The sequence below is a fragment of the Protopterus annectens genome, chromosome 4.part0, assembly GCF_019279795.1.
Source record: "Protopterus annectens isolate FY-2018-M chromosome 4.part0, PAN1.0, whole genome shotgun sequence".
NCBI lineage: Eukaryota > Metazoa > Chordata > Ceratodontiformes > Protopteridae > Protopterus > Protopterus annectens.
The window spans coordinates 1,804,443,900-1,804,463,520 of NC_056733.1; positions in this window are offsets into that span (position 1 = coordinate 1,804,443,900).

Sequence of the window (19,621 nt, forward strand, 5' to 3'; positions counted from 1 at the left end):
TAAATGATGTCGGCATGCACACAAGAATGTATGAGCAGGACCAGTATTATGCAAATGACTTCCTACATAATACCTGGTGAAGGGCTGCTGCCATAGCTAAGGAAGCAACAGCCACAGGTGGGGGCCTTCTCGTGCAGCCCCTACTTACAGCAGTAGAACAGCTCCTCGCCAACCTTTGGGCACCTCTCCAAGAGCAGAACATCTCCATGAAGCCAGCATCGTGGATATGGGTGCCCCCAAAACAATGGATGAGGGAGCATGCAGGTGAGGCCCTAGTGAACATTACTAGAGTACTTTAGCATACATAACCTGTATCTATAGGGTATCTACATGCATATGTCTTAAGATAGTAGTTGTAGAAGGGGTTTGGTAATGCACATAAGTGCACATCTATGGTGACGGGCAGCATATTTTGTACCATTGGGAGTTATATTGTTGTTGTGTTGCATATTTCGGCTTAACAGGTTAGGGGTCACCACAGCGGAACTCTGGTCTGTTGATGTTTGGTAGTGGATTTTTATGTGCCGAGTTACCAGCCCTGATGCACAACCTTCAATGAAGGCATGCCCATTCACGCTTGCCTCCACACAGAAGATGCTCTTGCTGAGAATCAAATGCGACAACATCTTGCTGTGAGGAGACAACGCTACCACAGCACCACTATGTGCAGAAATGCTGCTACCTCCTGTACCAAGGCCACATGTTGACAGTATCTCTCTCCCATATGTATTTATCTTCCTCTGTTCTACTGGGGCAGCATCCTGTACCTGGTGAGTATGTAATTGTTTTTCGTGCTTTGCCAATACACACCTAACGATATTGCTTGATGTCCATGTTCACTTGTGGTGGTGTTAAATGCAGTGGATCACAAAGGTCACCATGGGGGCCTATCTGAGGGGTAATGGAACATTCCTGCAGCATAGCTCACAGCCTGTCAGTGCAAGACATGTGGACACATACCAACAAACTGGAGGGATAAATGGGCTACCGTAGGGACATGTCTGATATATTAATCCTATACAGTGAATACGACAGTGTACACACCCCTGTCACGATGCCAAGTGTTTCTGATATATATAATGAGAGATGACAATATTACATTCCACATCTTTTCCAACCTGTAATGTGACCATAACATGAACAATTAACTTGTAAAACCAAACAATATGTTCACGATTGGATTGCACAGGTCATATGTCACATTTAAAGTGGGTAATGTTTTTGAATGCAGTATTGTGGTCTCATTTTATATGATACAAGAGCCTGCCATGTTAACAGAGGTGAGTCAACTTATTATATCCACGTTAATCTTAGAAGGTTGTTGGTGGAACAGGATTTATTTGAACATACATTCACTGCTGGTGATGATGTGTGCAAATCAAATGTGTGTCATTAATTAGTGACATCAATCCTCATATGATCCCAATTATGTGCCAGACAAACACATAGGGGTTGTGTGGGACAGAGCAAACATATGTGCCAGACATCTACACATTCTTCAATGATTTGTACAGTTTGTGAGGTATGGTCTACAGTAGTTGCCACTGTGTTATACAGGTGAACAGCAATTATGTGTACATGGGTGCAGTGTGTGCTAGGTGAATGGATGTCACATACTAACAGTACTCATGCATCCCATGCATGTATATTGTTAGTAACAAGAATTGAGAATGGTTGCAATGCATGATGATGAGGGCTCTGTCTGTCATGCATGTCACATTTTGGGTAATGTGAGGTCTGTGTAATAGCTTTGTGCCAACTCACCTGTAAGTGTCTGTGTGTGTGTGTGTGTGTGTGTGTGTGTGTGTGTGTGTGTGTGTGTGTGTGTGTGTGTGTGTGTGTGTGTGTGTGTCTGGCAGCCAATCATAATGTACAGGTATTAATTTACATTTATTGTCTTCACCCCACAGGTGGAAATGGGGGTCAGGCTCCCTCCCACTTGGGAACTGATGTCAGTGTCTCTGTAGACTCTGACACAATGATGATAGCTATAGTGTGGCACAGGCTTTGTTGTTAGGGGCTGAATCTGTACCATTGGTTGGCATCCCACTCTTGTCCACCTCATCCCCACACACAGACACAATTCCCACACATAGCCAATCACCAGTGGCCATAGATGATGGACATTTAGTGGGTAATGGCATGGGACAGGCAAGTGTGGTGACTATGGCAAGTGTGTCTGTAGACACCAGCCACAGCCAGAAAACAGGCAAGGTCCCACATAAGGGATGGATATCATTTTGATAATTGAACCTATGCTGACGGACTAAAAAAACTCAGAGGCGATCTCTGCTTATCATACAAGGCCATGTCAAACACAGAGCTGTTGGACATGCTACACTTAAAGAAATCCCAATCCATCAGAGCCACACACTCCAGGGACCTAAACCTTGTCATCACAATGAACAAAACATGCTGGAGGGATAGGTTCCTGACCCAGAGACTCCCCATACTCTGGAATTGACTGCCCATACATGTCAAGCAGAGCACCTCCTTGACCCTCTTCAAAAGGAACCTTGATGGCTGGATGTGAGATAGGAAATTTACCCCAAGGTTCATGTCAATTGCCCTGCTAGAAAGGGGTCCAGGGAAGTAAATATTGTGGGAAGAAATAGCCAGGGAATTGTTATGGCTAGGCTTGTACAGGCCCTAGGGCCGATAGCCTAGTACCAACCTATGAACCTATGGGCAGGGGTGCTCAAAGGGGGCCTGCTGCTCAACATGCCCCTGTCACAAGTGCCACACCAAGTGTCACCAGATGTATGTTTCGGACCGTCATGGAGGCTAAGGCACGTAGTGAATGTAACACAAGACAGCTTCTCAGGGCTGTGAATGCTACTCTTCCTGCTATGAATGACAACATCCATGATCTTGCTGATGCCCACAGTTATTATGCTGATGTCATGGATAGGTGGTTGGGTGAGATGATGGGAATACTCGATCATGTCAATCCTTGAACGTGGAATGTCTGTGATCGAGCATGTGGTGGGAGTTGTGTGGGACAGCACCACAAACAGCTGAGGGTCCATGTGGCTGTGCAACATCTCGCACCAACAGTGGCAGTACCAGCATCACAACTGCAGGGGGGGTTACTGTCCACACCATGATGCAGCAGGCCATGGGCATGTGGTCTTGGTCGGTCCCAACAAGGATGCGGATCCAGCAGACACCAGTCACCATCAGGGAGTAGTAGTGCATCTGACCTTGGCCTGGTGGTGCCCATGGGTCCCCTGGCAGGTAGAGTTCCCATGTCTGTGGCTGGAGATGGTGACCTGTACACCTTGCCATGTATGGTCAACAGCTGTCCAACATATCCCTGTGTTGAGCAGCTACATGGCATGACTGTGTGTATCCATACACACACACATCACCATCACAGCAAGGTAACCTCCAGACTTACACACACCACCTCTGCATGGCCAATCTCACATACAACCCCCCCAAACACACACACATGATGTCAACCAAATGGCCCAGCCTAGGCCTTTGGCAAACCCACACCACACCCTGTGCATATGATGATACCTGTGCTACATCCCTGTCATCCATACCATCGATGCAGGGACATGCTAATATGGTTCTGATGCACAGGGTGAACTTAGAACTTTGTATAGTTTATGAATGTAAAGCTGTGTAGTGTTGACAGACAGCATGTTTAATGGTTACACATCAGAGTGTGTAGCTGTCAGCCATGATGTATTATTGTTAATAATGATGACTGCCTGTGGTCTCCATAATGTATTCTATTTGTCTTCTAGGTGTCTGTGTATCAGCAGGAAGCAGGATGTGTCCATGCAGACTATAAGGGTATGGCAGCGTGGTAACACACTTAGTGTGTCATATCCAGGGTACAGACGTACACAATTAACAGGTCTGTATAACAGCTTTTGCATATGCTATGTAGCTTATAGGGCTGAGGGGTGTATACAGGTATGTGTATGGTGGCTGACATCAACACCTCTTGTACAGTGGACTATGGTAAGTGTAGTGGGTGGAACACACCTCAGATTTTTAATTTCCATACACACAGAGGGTATTGATTTCATCCAACATGCATAGTTTATTTTATTTTTATTTTTATTTTATTTTACATTTGTTTACCAGGAGAAATCTAACTGGAAAAGCTCCACAAATACATGTCCACACATTAAAAAAAAAAAAAAAAAAAAAAAAAAAAATATATATATATATATATATATATATATATATATATATATATATATATATATACATAACATACTTGTTTAAACAGACTTACAAAATTATTAACAATATTATCAAAATTATGAAAGGACAAGACATAGCAGAGTGTGGTGTATTTTCAAGATGAAGCATCAATAGAGAGAAAAAGGCAATATGATTAATATCTGTAGAGACAAAGTTAAAAAGGAAATAGTACACATTACTAGAAATGAAAATAAGTTGGCAGTACAGTGGTGAAAAAGGAGAATACTGTTCACCGACACAGGCACACACAATCACAATTGCCAGTGTTGGGTTTGATATCCCTACTCAGCTAGATAGTGGTAGTACAGTATTATGCAGACATCACAGGAGGCACAGAGCTCATAGTGTGAGTTTCTAAAGTGCATGTATAGTAAGTAACATGACATGCTGTCTGTGGTGCTGTTGTTCACACACTTCCATGAAGTCCCCCTCACAGGCAAGGTAAAGGGGCTACACCCACATGAAGTACCTAATTATAACAGTGTGTTGTCATGTCATTGTCTATAGGAATAATGACACAGCTGTTCTGCATGCAATTAGCATGTGGGGGACAATAATTGGTGCACAGGCCATTAGCTGCTCATGAGCATTACCTACAAAAGGCAAGCTGCTGTCTATGCAAAACAGATGTACATCCTACATGTGTGGGAGAGGGAGAGGGAGAAACTGAGGAAAACAAAACAAATAACAGCATATAACACCTACACTTGGAAAAATACAAAGACAGGTATGTCGAACAAGTAAATATGGAATGGACTGCAGTAGAGGGTATGTAAGAATGGAAAAGAGGAGGTTTAACATATATGCCTCAATAAAGCTTGCTGTACTAATATATTTCTGATCAGAACCTATGGCCATAGCATATGGGTCTGTCTGCAGTGACATAGATCATAGGTAAGTCCCCAGGAAAGGATGGTTCATATATGACTAAGACTGGAGTTTGTGTTGAGAACAATACTGATTTTGACAATGCTAGGCCAGCTACTGTGATGTTGTACATATCCATATCTTACTTGTGAATACAACTAGGATATACTTGTTTGTGTTGGAAATGTGAGACAACTAGACATGGCATTTGCATAGTAAAGTACTGCTGCAGATGTGTGTGTTGAACTACATGCTATATATTGAACTCATACCATTCAACTGTCCAGTGTTCTGCACACTGACCATGTGTGTGCTTCATATTTGTAGTCATTTACCCATAGAGTTGTGTTATGTCTGTCAAATCATTGCCAAATCTGTGAAGACTGACACTATAACATCCCCCTTCATTGTCCCCTGGTTTTTCCCATTTGGGATTGCCACAGTGGATCATCTGTTGCCATTTCTGCCTGTCCTCTGAATCTTGCTCTCTCACACCAATCACCTGCATGTTCTCTCTCACCAGATCCAGAAACCTCATCTGAAGCCTTCCTCTCTGCTTCTTACCTGGCAGCTACATCCTTTCCATCCTTTTCTCAATATACTCAGCACCCCTCCTCAGCACATGTCCAAACTGATGTAATGCTGCCTCTCCAACTTTGTCTCATATCCATCCAACATGGCCTTAGCCTGTCATATACACATTGCCAAACCTGTGGACCCATGTCACACCCAGTGCAAATCATAACATCTGTAACTCTGCCATATGCAACTCTGACTCCTGCCTTTTTGTCAATGCCACTGTCTCTAACCCATATAACATAGGTTGTCTTACTACCCTTTTGTAGACCTTACATATCACGTTTACTGGTACTCTTCTGTCACAAATCACTCCTGACACTCTTCCCCACCCTCTCCATCCTGCCTGTACTTTCTTCTTCACCTGTCCTACATAGTCCACATTGCTCTGAAATGTTGATCCTAATCATTTGAACACATCCACCGTTGCCAACTGTACTCCATGCATCCTCAACATTCCGTTATCCTCCCTCTCATTCACACACAGATATTCTGTCCTAGTGCTGCTGACCTTCATTCTTCTCTCTAGAGCATATGTCCACCTCTCCAGGGTCTCCAAAAGCAGTTCCCTACTCTCAATGCAGATCACAATGTCATATGCAAATGACATAGTCAACGGGGACTCCCGTATGATCTTGTCTGTCAACCTGTCCACCACCATTGCAAATCAGAAAGGGCTCACAGCTGATCCCTGATGTCATCCCACCTCCAACTTAAACACATCCATCAATCCCGATGCAGACCTCAATGCTGTCACACCACCCTTGTACATATCCTTTACCACTCTTACCTATATATTTTACACTCATGACTTCATCATACAATACCACAACTCCTGTCTAGGCACCCTGTCATATGCTTTCTGTAAGTCCAGAGAGACACAGAGCAACTACTCACCTTCTCTGTATTCCACCAGTAACAGTCACAGAGCAAACATTATATCGGTAGTGCCCTTTCCACACATGAAACCGTATTGCTGACCAGTACTCCTCACCTCCCTGTGTAACCTAACTTCCACCACTCTTACCCATAACTTCATGCTGCGACTGGTCAATGTTACCCCTCTGTAGTTATCACAGCTCTGTACATCAACCTCATTCTTAACACTGTACCCAAGCACTTTCTCTCCACTCCTCATGCAACCTCATACTTCCCAAGATATCAGTAAACAGTCTGGCTAACACACCACTGCCATTTCTCCTAAACAGCCCCATGCTTCCACAGGTGTGTAATGTGGACCAACAGGCTTGCCAGTATTCATCCTCTTTATAGCTATCCTCACATCCTCCTTTTTAAGTCATTGCACTTCCTGATTCACCATACCCACATCATCCAACCTTCTGTATCTCATTCTCTTCATTCATCAGCCTCTCAAAGTACACTGTCCATGTGCTCCACACTCTCCTTGCTTGTGAGTACATATACCTCATCATCCTTTATCACCCTTATCTGCTGCACATCTTTCCTAGCTCAGTGCATCTGTCTAGCCAACTGGTACAATTCCTTTCATCCCTCCTTAGTGTCCAACTTGTCATAGAACTCTTCATATGACCATCCACAGCCTTTGCCACCTTTCTCTCTGCCAATTCACATCAGCTCCTCTGCCTACTTTCTTCATCTCTCTGACAGTCCCACTCCTTCTTACCCAACCTATGTCTCTGTATACTGTCTAGTACTTCTTCAGTCCACCAACAGGTGTCCTTGTACTGCTTTCTCCATCCACGTCACCCTAAGCACCATTCTAGCTGTCTCCCTTACCAGCTCTGCTGTACTTAACCAGATATTTGTTATATTGTCACTGCCACCCAGTGCCTGTCTCAACTCTTCCCTGAACTCCACCTCACAATCACCCTTTACCAATTCACACCATTTTATCCTTGGTGCTGCCTCCACACTCCTCCTCTTTTCGATCATCAACATCATCTTACATACCAACATTCTCTGCTGCCTAAATACACTTTCCCATGTCACCACTTTACAGTCTCCAATCTTCTTCAAACTGGCCCTCCTACACTTGAAATATTCCACCTGTGTGTTTCTTACTCCACTCTTGTATGTCACCCTATGCTCCTCCCTTGTGTTATAGTGCATATCACCACAGCCATGTCCATCCTTTTTGCAGAATCCACTACCATCTCATGGTCTCCATTCCTTTTAACACCATACATACCCATCAATTCCCCATCCCCTCTGTTCCCTTCAATAACATCCCCATTGACATCTGCTGCAATGACCAGTCTGTCATCCTTGGGTACAGTCATCACCACGTCATCCAACTGACATCACATTTCTCTTTCTTATCCATCACACAACCAACTTGCATAGCATATGCACTAACAACAGTCATCATTACACCACCAGCTTCCAACTTCATAAACATCACTCTATCAGACACTTATGTCATCCTCCAAACTCTCCTGGCATACTGTTCTTTCAGCAGAATCCCTGCCCCCTTCCTCCTCCAGTCCACACCATGATAGCACAATTGTGACCTGCCTACCATACACCCAGCCATAATCCCCTTCCATTTGGTCTCTTGCACAAACACAATATATCAACCATCCCCTGGCCATCACATCAGCTAGCCTGGTCCTTATACCAGTCATACTGCCAACATTAACTATTCTTACCCTCAATACCACCCTCCTAGCCCTTTTCCTGTCTTCCTGCCATATGACTGTTGGGCATCCTCCAGGGGATGCCTGTCAGTGCAAAGGCTACTGTGCTATTGAATGACTCAAGTATGTTACAGCAATACTGAGGCACTGTCACTGATTTTGTCCCATTGCACCCATGTATGCATGGCATCCTACAGATGTCCTGCTGTAACAGATTGAAAGGGATGACTGTGGAGCAAGAGTGGGAATACAGTGTGCCATACTGACATAGAACAGACATGTATGTGAGGTATTACCTATGCACATGCCAGTATGAGTAGGTGTATATGTCCACCTTATGAAAACAGACATGGGGTGCAAAATGTCAGTTACAAAGCTGTACATGTTGTACACATGTGTAATCTTAGTTACTGTGCACCCAAAAGAGTGACATTTCTACAACTACTGGTTGTTGCATTGCCCTGATACAGCCATGGTTAGTACAATAAACATGATTAGTGTTACTGAATTAAAGAGGTGTCCAACTATGTTATGACTTTGTGGCCATGCCCACTACAAACAACTGATTGAACACATACATGGCTGTATGGACTCAGCAACACCTTGCTTGTCATACCTGCCTCCACTAAAGTAGAGTAATCCCATTTGCTGCACAGCAGCATTACAAAAAACGCAGACTTGGTCCCTATAGTGGCTGTACAAGGCAAAGTAGGGGCAGGAACTGACCTGGCATCAAGTCCACCATTGTCTAAACAAGCATATAAGGTCACATGGGGATTACTATAAGGCCAACTATGAGTACAAATTGGAGACATCCACCAAGGACAATCACAAGGCCACCTTTCCATATATCTGGAATCTCAGAGGCAACAATCCAACCCAAATTGTAATGGTGGCCAATCGGATCACATACACACACAACATAGCTGCAGGCAACCTCTTTCAGATAGGGTTAGGGCAAACATCACCCCCTGGCTCAGCATCACTATAGGTGGATATGTACTGCATCCACACCCCTTGCCTCATCACCAGTGAGCAGGTACATATTGCCTATTGAAAAGCAACAAATGTAAGTATCCATGGGATGTCATATCATTCCTGTCTGCATCCTACATGAGCTCAGGCATCTGCCCCCAGCTGCATTACACACTGTAGTCACACCAAGCCACAACACCATCCACACACCATCAACATGGAAGTTGGCTAATGTCATCCATTTACACAGATCTGAATGAGGAATGATGGATTATGCAATCAACTTGCCCTCACTGCAGGCAATATGACTCATCAAGACCAGGAGTGCAATGCAAGCTAATACTGTGCTGATTGATTACAGGGGTATGGTGTGGTTGTGAGTGGTGGTTAATGGTATGGCTGTGAGTGTTGGCTACTAGTATTCAAGGTGCATGTGCAGGTACTGGACATACTGTTGCCAAATGTATGGGGTCCTGGGATGTGTGTCTACCAGGTGCAATGTCACATCACCGGCGGGAAACCTTTTCACCAGCAGAATGCAACCTGATAATGGAAGCCATAATACAGAACCACACAGTACTGTTGGGCCAAAGCCAGCAACATCTGCAGGAGAGAACCACTCTGTGGGATGACCCTGCCCACAGAGTAAATGAGGTGGGCCAGCACGCACATACATATGAGCAAGTGCGGCATCATGCCACCAACCACATACGCCATACCTGGCAAAGGGCTGCTGCCATGGCCACGGACCCCACAACCACAGGTGGGGGCCCAGCCATGCAGCCCCCACTAATACCAAATGAGGAGCACCTTGCCAAGCTTGGGACACCCATCACAGTACAACACCAGGGTACAAAGCCCCACTTTCTGAAGGGGGTGGCACTCACACAATGGGCAAGGAGCATGCAGGTAATGCCCCAGTGGGGATTAGTAGACTACTGTACAAGACATACTTGTATCTGTTCAGCATCTACATGCATGTTCCAGGTCAGATTGCAGTTGGGGGTAGGGATTTCTAATGCACAGAAGTGCAATACATTGGTAAATGACAGCAAATTGTGTAGTATTGGGTGTTGTAGTGTAAATGTGCAGACATGCTGCATCCATCCTTTACCAAGGCCACATGTGAGTCTGCTGACAATACCTCTCTCCCACAACTACATAGGTCACTCTGTTCTGCATATGGGACAGCAGCCTGAAGCTGGTGACTATGGAATTGTTCAGTTGTGCTTTGGCAATACACCAGGCATGTGGAGGGCATGCAAGTTACCTTGCACAAAACTATGACTAATAGCCATAATGCTTTATGTGCATGTTCACTTGTGGTGAGGTTAATTGTATTGCATCACAGTGGTCACCACAAGGGCCTATCTGAAGATAATGTAATATTCCTGTAACATACCTCACAATCTGTCAGTGCAAGACATCTGGACAGACACCAGCAAAATGTGTTGGACAAACTGACTAAGGTAGGGACATTTGTGAAACATTACTGCTATACAGTGGATATAAAATGTAAGATTCCATTTGCTTCTAATAAATACTGATGTAGACCACAATATGTCACACCTGTCCCAACCTTTAATGTGACCCATGACATGAACAATACACCTGTAAAATCAAGCATCTGGACTCCTGTATTGCACCCACAAGCCTGGACAAATCTGAGGGTAGCAGACATTGTATCAGCATGCTGTTTCAGTCAAGTATGATACCTGATGCGGCCATATGTGTCAGTACACTCACCGTAGCCTATTTGGCAACATTATCACATACATGGGCATTGTTAAGGCAGACAGAGCACTAATAGGTCACAAATAACTGGCTGTTCCAGACACATCTGTACAGAGGACTGGTATGGCCTGTACAATGGTTTCACATGCAGCATGTTTGGTAGATGCCATTACCACACTATTTAAAGTAATGGCATCAGGAGGTAGTCACCTGCCATGTATGGTACACACATCAAAATGGTATCAGCCCTACAAGATATGATCCACACACAAACAGCAGTACTGAGATTAGAACTCATACCTATCTATTTATGTCCATTACAGTGTTACCCAGTTATCAGATGCACCACAGAGCTTACACAATTGCACCTTCTCCAAAGGTACTTGTAAGGTGAATGATATCAACAGGACTAATAAATTAGGATGACTGTGGTGGTACACAACTCAAAATGGTATAATCTTCACAGTACATTATTCTCACACAAACACACACACACACACACACACACACACACACACACACACACACACACACACACTCACTCACACATACACACACACACACACACACACACACACACACACACACACACACACACACACACACTTGCCAGAAATGAGACTAGAACGCCTGCCTATCTAGTTATTTGCATTATGGTATTATGCCGTTAGCGGATGCGCCACAAAGCTTACACAATTTCACCTTGTCCAAAGATACTTTTAAGGTGAATGACAAAACAACAGCACTAGAAAATTAGGGTGGGGGAAGTGTAAAGGGTGGTATACAAATCAAAATGGTGTAAGCCACACAGTATCTGCTTCACTCACACAGACACTTGCTAGTATTGAGATGAGAACTCCTGCCTATCTAGTTATTTGTATTATGGTATTATGCAGTTAGCAGATGCACCATGAAGCGTACACAATTTCAACTTGTCCAAAGGTACTCCTAAGGTGAATGATAACAGCAGCTGTAGTGAAGTATGGAGGGGGAAGTGTAAAGGGTGGTACACAAGTCAAAAATGGTATAACCCACACACTACATGATTCTCCCACACATACACAGTTGCCAGTATTGAGATTAGAACTCCTGGCTATCTAGTTATTTCTACTATAGTGTTACACAGTTATCAGATGCACCACGGAGATTATACAGTTCCACCTACTCCAAAGGTACTTCTAAGGTGAATGACATTGACAGGACCACTAAATTGGAGTGAGGGGAAATGTAAAAGGTGGTACACAAGTCACAAATAGTATAGCACACACACTACATGATTAACACACACACACACACACACACACACACACACACACACACACACACACACACACACACACACACACACACACACACACACACACACACACACACACACACACACACACACACACAGCCTTGCCAGTATTTAGATTAGAACCCCTGGGTATCCAGTTATTTGTACTATAGTGCTATGCAGTTACTGTGCACACTACAGAGTTTACTGGACTTACAACTGGCCAGAGGTTCTGATAACTGCACAGCTGAGGTAAAGTATTACAGGTGGCAGGAAGTCTGCCTTCGGTTTGTCCCTTACATCTTGCTAGTTCTTTCTGTCTTGTACTTCAAATAACATTATAGCTTTGCACTTCAACAGGTTATTGTATCAATAAGTGTATTACAATTGGGAGCCATCAGCAGTACCGATTCATCATGGAATTAGCCCCAGTACTTACTAGTTATGACCACCCCTCCTGGCATGATTGAAGTGTGGTTTTCTGTGCTTTCACCCATTAACTTGATGCAGTTGTCCATTCTGAGGCACTGTTGCAACTGCCTCATGTACACAGACAACCCTCTCCTCTAAACTCCAAACACTCAGACCAGTGAGAGTTACCCTATATCACCAAATGTGGAAATATGCACTCTCCAGCAAAGACTGGACTAGCTGGTCAAGAGGATAAGATCAACACCTGCACCACATCATGGGGAATACATAGCTCTCAACAACACCCACTATGACAACCCTGACATACACTGAAAAGCCACACACCCACCTTCACAGAAGCACTCAATGGGCATTTAAACAAACAGCACAGGCCAGCAAGACAGACACCACAACATAGCACATGCCAAAGGACACATATGTCACCTACACAGTCTGCCCCTCAACCTAAGCTCCTAAGGCTAACCACCTTGCACAATACGGTGATCATGGGTGACTCAGTACTGTGGCACACAGATGTCCCACTCATTAAGTTGATTATGGAGGAGGTAACAGCCAATTGTCTGTCACATGCCAGCATCCAGCACATGACACACCCAGTCATGCCACTCCACAACAACTACAAATATCACTCTGCATCATCCATGAGGGTGTGAATGACCTGTGGCACACTTCCCTGGACTTCATGACAAGAGACATGGTTGAACTCTCAGATTATGTGGTCCAGGCAGGTGTGACAGTAGCCCTGAGCAGTATACTGCTGTCACACAGAATGATGCTGCAGTACTATCAACAGATAATTAACTGCAACATTGGTGTACATGTTGTGTGTCATTCTCAGGGGATCCAGTATCTCTCTGCTTGGGATAACATGATTAACAGACCTCAATGCCTTGCCAGAGATGTCCTAAATATGTCAGCCCTGGGTTTTCAGGTACAGTGTAAGTGTCTTGACACCCTTATAGTGCCTTATTAGGTAGTGTTCCAAATCAAATTACCACTATAACAGCTAGACATGTATGCAATCTGAGGGTCATACTGCTCAACAGTAGACATCTGTCAAAATGCAGTCACTCAAAGCACTCCTCAGTGTGGAGGACATTGGCATTTTTGCTGTAACAGAGAGGTGGTTCACAGCAGCAGGCTATGATGCATTCCACAGCTGTAAGCCCCCAAACATGGACCACACCTCCACAGGTGGTGTTGTGTCCATATTCATAATGGATATGCACACCTCCAGACTAGTATCCCAGAATAATGCATTGGAGGTACTTTCTGGTACAACTGACTTTGGGTAATAGTGCAATCCACATCATAGCCTGCTATCAGTCCCCATCTATGTCCCTAGACTGTCAATGCACATTCCTCAACACCCTGGTATCTATGAAGGTCCAAACCAACAATGACATAGTAGGAGACTTCAACTACACCTCCATCACCTGGGAAAGTAGTCAAACACTAGTACACTGGCACAATGCTTCCTGGAATTCGTCAGTTCCAATGCCCTGGTCTGGCTCATACTGAACCCCAGTAGAGGATGCAACAACCTTGACTTGTATTGATTACTTACATATGGGACTGTTGCTCAACCACAGCTGTCAGTCCCTACCCAGTCAGACCCAAATATGATGTAATCAACATGGAGCTCAATATCTCATCCACACTCCCCACAAAGGTAACCACCTTGAAAAACCTCTCCAAAGCTGACTTTGCAGTCATAAAAACAGGAGTGGATGACTTCACTGCACTCATGCCAATGGGAAATAGCTGCATGACTGTCGAATCATACACATATGCACTGCACAAACATGTACATGGATGCATGGTACTAGCCATAGCCAACAGAACCCAGACACTGTCCTCCAAACAATGGAAGCCAACGTGATGGTCCCCTGCCATTACTAAAGTGTACAACAGAAGGAGGACACTGTTTCAGAAAAAGGTGATGTCCTAAGACTCGTGTACCCCATTAGCCTCAAACACAACTTGGGATCCCTCATGGGATCACCTACAGGCAGCTCTGGTGTACCCCAGCCATAAACAAACTCTACAACAAAAGGAGGAAGCTACTACAAGATAGAGCAAAATCCTTAAAAGGTAAGACACCCTTGATCACTATAAGTAAAAAACTAAGAGCTCTCATAAAATCATCCAAAGCAAATTTTGAGAGAAAAATAGCTAAAGACTCAAAAGACAATCATAAGGCCTTCTTTAGCTATGTTAGAAACCTGGGAGGAAACTCCCATATATGCTCAGAACTAGTTCAAAATGATGTGAAGATTACTGATCCTACAGACATTGCCAACATACTGGCTGACAGGTTCAGTGCAAACTTCTCCCCTCCCCAAAAGGAGAGATATCTATACCAAGGGGTTGCAGCCCCCAAACATCTCCAACGCCCAAGTGAGAACTGCTCTCTTCAAAGCAAAAAACACAGCATCCATGGGACCTGATGGTGTCCCCGGCTGTGTGCTCCACGAACTCAACGAGGAATTAAACCCACAGCTAGGACAGCTGTTTAATCATAGTCTTACCTCTGGATACGTACCCAGGAGTGGCACTGCAACTGTGGTCCCACTTCACAAAGGCGGTGCCTCCACCAACCCTGGAAATTACCGGCCCATTAGCTTGACAAGCCTTATCTGCAAAGCCATGGAGAGGATCATAATGGACCTCATAAATAAAGACATAGGGAATTTGCAGACTTTGGATCCATCCCAGTTTGGCTTTGTCAAAGGCAGATCATGCCTTCTAAACTTGGTTGACTTTTTGAAACAGTCACCAAAGCCATTGATGAGGAAAGGCAGTCCATACAGCCTACCTCGATCTGGCGAAGGCCTTTGATACAATACCCACTCGGGTATCATTGAAAAACTCATCAGCTTAAATGTTAACCCATACATCACAAGATGGGTTGCAAACTGGCTGAGTGACAGAACCCACAGGGTCAGAGTTGCTGGCGCCATGTCAGACTCAAAGCCTGTCACAAGTGGTATACCACAGGGCTCAGTCCTGGGCCCACTCTTGTTTGGCATCTACTTTTCCGAAGTACAAGCAAACACAGGAGGGTTATGGCTGACAAAGTTTGCAGATGACTGCAAACTGAAGCCATAGTAGAAACACATCTGACACAGATATCCTTCAGAAGGGTCTCACAGAAATGGATAACTGGTGCCAGAGCCATGGCCTAAAGTTAAATGCCAAGAAATGCATAGTCATACCCTTCGGGAGAAACAAGGTTACCCTAGCTACCAAATAGGTGGCAATCCACTGAGCACAGAAGACGTTATCAGGGACCTGGGGACCCAGGTTGATAGTAGTCTGTCATTCGACACCCATGTAGCTAAAGTAGTTAGGAAGACCTTCTACATTGCCCACCTTATCATGAAGGGATTCTCATCTAGATCAAGGGAGGTCATAGTCTCCCTATACTCATCACTTATCAGACCAATGATTGAGTACAATGCCCCATTCGGAATGTATCTGACCCGACACTTGCAGCAGCTGGAGAGGCCACAAAGTTCCTCACCAAAAGGATAAAGGGTCTCAAACATCTGTCCTATACTGCCCGACTGAAAGAACTCCAGCTCTATTCAGTCGCACCGCTTGCTCAGAGGTGACCTTTGCCTAACATACAAGGCCATGTCAAACCCAGATTTGATGAATATGCTTCACCTCAAAAAATCTAGATCCATCAGAGCCACAAGGGCGGGAGACTTAAACCTCGACACGGCTATTAATAGGACGTGCTGGAGGGATAGATTCATCACCCAAAGACTCCCTATGCTGTGGAATAAAATCCCGGTATATGTGAGGCAGAGCACCTCGCTGGCCTTGTTCAAGAGAAATCTTGACCAATGGATGGGAGATCGCAGATATACCCCAGGGATTACCTCAGTGTCACTGCTCAACAGAGGCAGAGCAAAATAATGGGTATAGTTCCCCATACTAAAGGGGTGGCGTAAGCCACAAAACTATGGGCTAGGCTTGTAAATGCCCTCGGGCAGATAGCCTAGTATGAACCTATGAACCTATGAACCTATGAACCTATGAAGGCAGACTTGCAGCAGACACTGACGACAATCACAAAATCCTTTGATAGTTATATCAATAACCTCCACAGCAATAACCACAAGTGCTGTGAGTTACTGCGCAGTGTTACTTCCTATCCTGAGACAACAGATATTGGCCACAGCCTTGCCAACACATTCAGTGCCAGCTTTAACCCCCCAGAGGACAATCACAATGGCAGATGAATCCAGACACCCAGCATTACTGCAGGCCAGGTTAGATCTGCATTGCCCACAGGCAAGAATACAGCTTCCATGAGAACCCCAATATATCTGTGGCTGTGTTCTACATGACATACAAAGAGACCTTGCACCACATCTGTGTGCTCTGGTCAGTCACAGCTCCACCTCAAGCTTTATCCCTCCAAAATGGCACACTGCTACAGTCATCCCTCTCCATAAAGGGGTAGCGTCTACAGACCCTGGGGATTATTGGGCCCTTAGCCTGACAAGTCTACTATGTACGGGTATGGACCACATCATTAGGGAACTGATTGATCAGAATACGGGTGATCTCCTAACTCTGGACCCCACACAGTTTCGCTTTGTGAATGGCAGATCTTGCCTGCTCAACCTGGTTTATGTCTTTGAGTGAGTCACCAGGGCTGTGTGTAACAGTAAGGCACTGCATACAGCCTACCTTAATCTAGACAAGGCTTCTGATACCATTCCTCAGTGAGGAATTATTGATAAACCCAACAAACAAGGCATCAATCCCTATATCAGTGGGTGGTTTGCAAATTGGTTCACAGGACACACAGTGTGACAGTGGCAAACTCCAAGTCAGACTGACAAGTATTCACAAGTGGAGTCCTACAGGGATCAGCACTGGATAGTGTTCTGTCCAGCATCTACTTCTCAGGAGTCTAACCCAACATGGAGAAACTCTGGCTGACCCAGTTCACAGAGGACTGCAAGCTGGGAGCTATCATGAACTCCACAAGTGATGCAGATATCCTACAGAAAGGCCTCACTGACACCAATGAGTGGTGTGGAAAATATGACCTGAAGCTTAACACCACAAAATGCATCATCATTCCCTTTGGTAAAACACTCAGTTCCCATTAAGTACCACATCAGCTGGAGCCCAATGAACACTGTAGGCATCATAAGAGATCTGGGGACATAGGTTGACAGCAACTTCTCCTTCAAGCACCACATAACCACTGTGGTCAGGAAGTCCTTTTATATGGCACATTGCATTATCAAGGGTTTTGCATCCAGAAAGACAGAGGAAATGATCTCTGTCTACTATTCCCTCATTAGACCCCTCCTCAAGTATTATGGCCCATTTGCCATGTACCTCACTAGGCACTTGCTACAGCTGGAGGAGCCAAAGAAGCACCTCACAAAGGGGGATATAGGCATTAAATACACATCCTACACATACAGACTCAGAAGACCCAAGCCATTTTCTGTGTCATATCACATAATTAGCAGCTATCTGTGCTTGACTTACAAAGCCATGTCTGACCCAGCTGTTTTAGAAATGCTACATATAAATCCATTCACACCACACACTACAGAGACCTCTACCTCAGTACCACAATCACCACAATATGCTGGTGGGACAGGTCCCTCAACAAGAGACTGCACATGCCCTGGAATACACTTCCCATACATGCCATGCAGAGCACCTAGCTGACCCTGCTCCAGAGAAATCTTGATGAGTGGATGGATAATAGACAGTTCATCCCAAGGAGCACTGCAGTGGCTATACTTGATAGAAGTACTGGGAAGTACCATTGGGTGGCAGAATGGCAGGGCCCTTCTATGTGTTAGGCTTGTAAAGACTCCTAGGCCATTAGCCTATTACACACTTGTGAACCTATAAAGGGAATTACATCAGCGGGACTGATAAAGTACGGCAGTGGGTGTTAAACTTATCAAAATACCTTGTCCTACAAACAGACAATGCATACACACACTTGCTAGAGGTGGGAGTAGAATCCCTACCTAACTAGTTATTTGTACTATAGTGTTACATGGTTACCACACACACTACAGAGATTACTGACCAAGACTTGGCCAAAGGTGCTGATATGGGAAATGCCATCAGCAGGACTGATAAAGTTGGGCAGTGGGTGTTAAACCTATCAAGATACTTTGTCCTACAAACAGACACACTTATCCAATGTGAGAGTAGAATGCCTACCTAAGTAGTTAGTTGCACCATAGCATTATGCAGTTATCACACACACTGCATAGCTTACTGGGCTGAGATGTGGTCAAAGGTCCTGACAAGGGAAATGGCATCAGCAGGACTGATAAAGTAGGGCAGTGGGTGGGAAACATATCAAAATACTTCTGCTTACAAACATACATACACACACACACACACACACACACACACACACACACACACACACACACACACACACACACACACACACAAACACACACACACTTGCCAGATACAAAAGTAAAACCCCTGCCAGACTAGTCATTCTTACTATAGTGTTAAGCATTTATCACATGTACTGCTGAGCTTACAGGGCTGATAGCTGGCCAAAGTTGCTGATAAGGGACTGACATAATCTGGACTGATAAGGTGAGGCAGTCTGAAGTATTGTGGGTGGGAATGGCATAAAACTGTTTCACCTATAAACAAACAAACAAACAAACAAACAAACACACAACTCCCTCAGTCTTGCACACGCACACTCTTTTACATTTGCCAGAACTGCGAATAGAGCTCCTACCTAACTAGTTACTTGTACTATAATGTTATACAGTTTCCTACAAGCCACAGAACTTATGGGACTAAGGCCTGACAGAAAGTACTTCTAAGATGACTTATATGTGCCGGACTGCTAAAGTAAGGAAAGGGGAAATGTACTGGTTTTGAA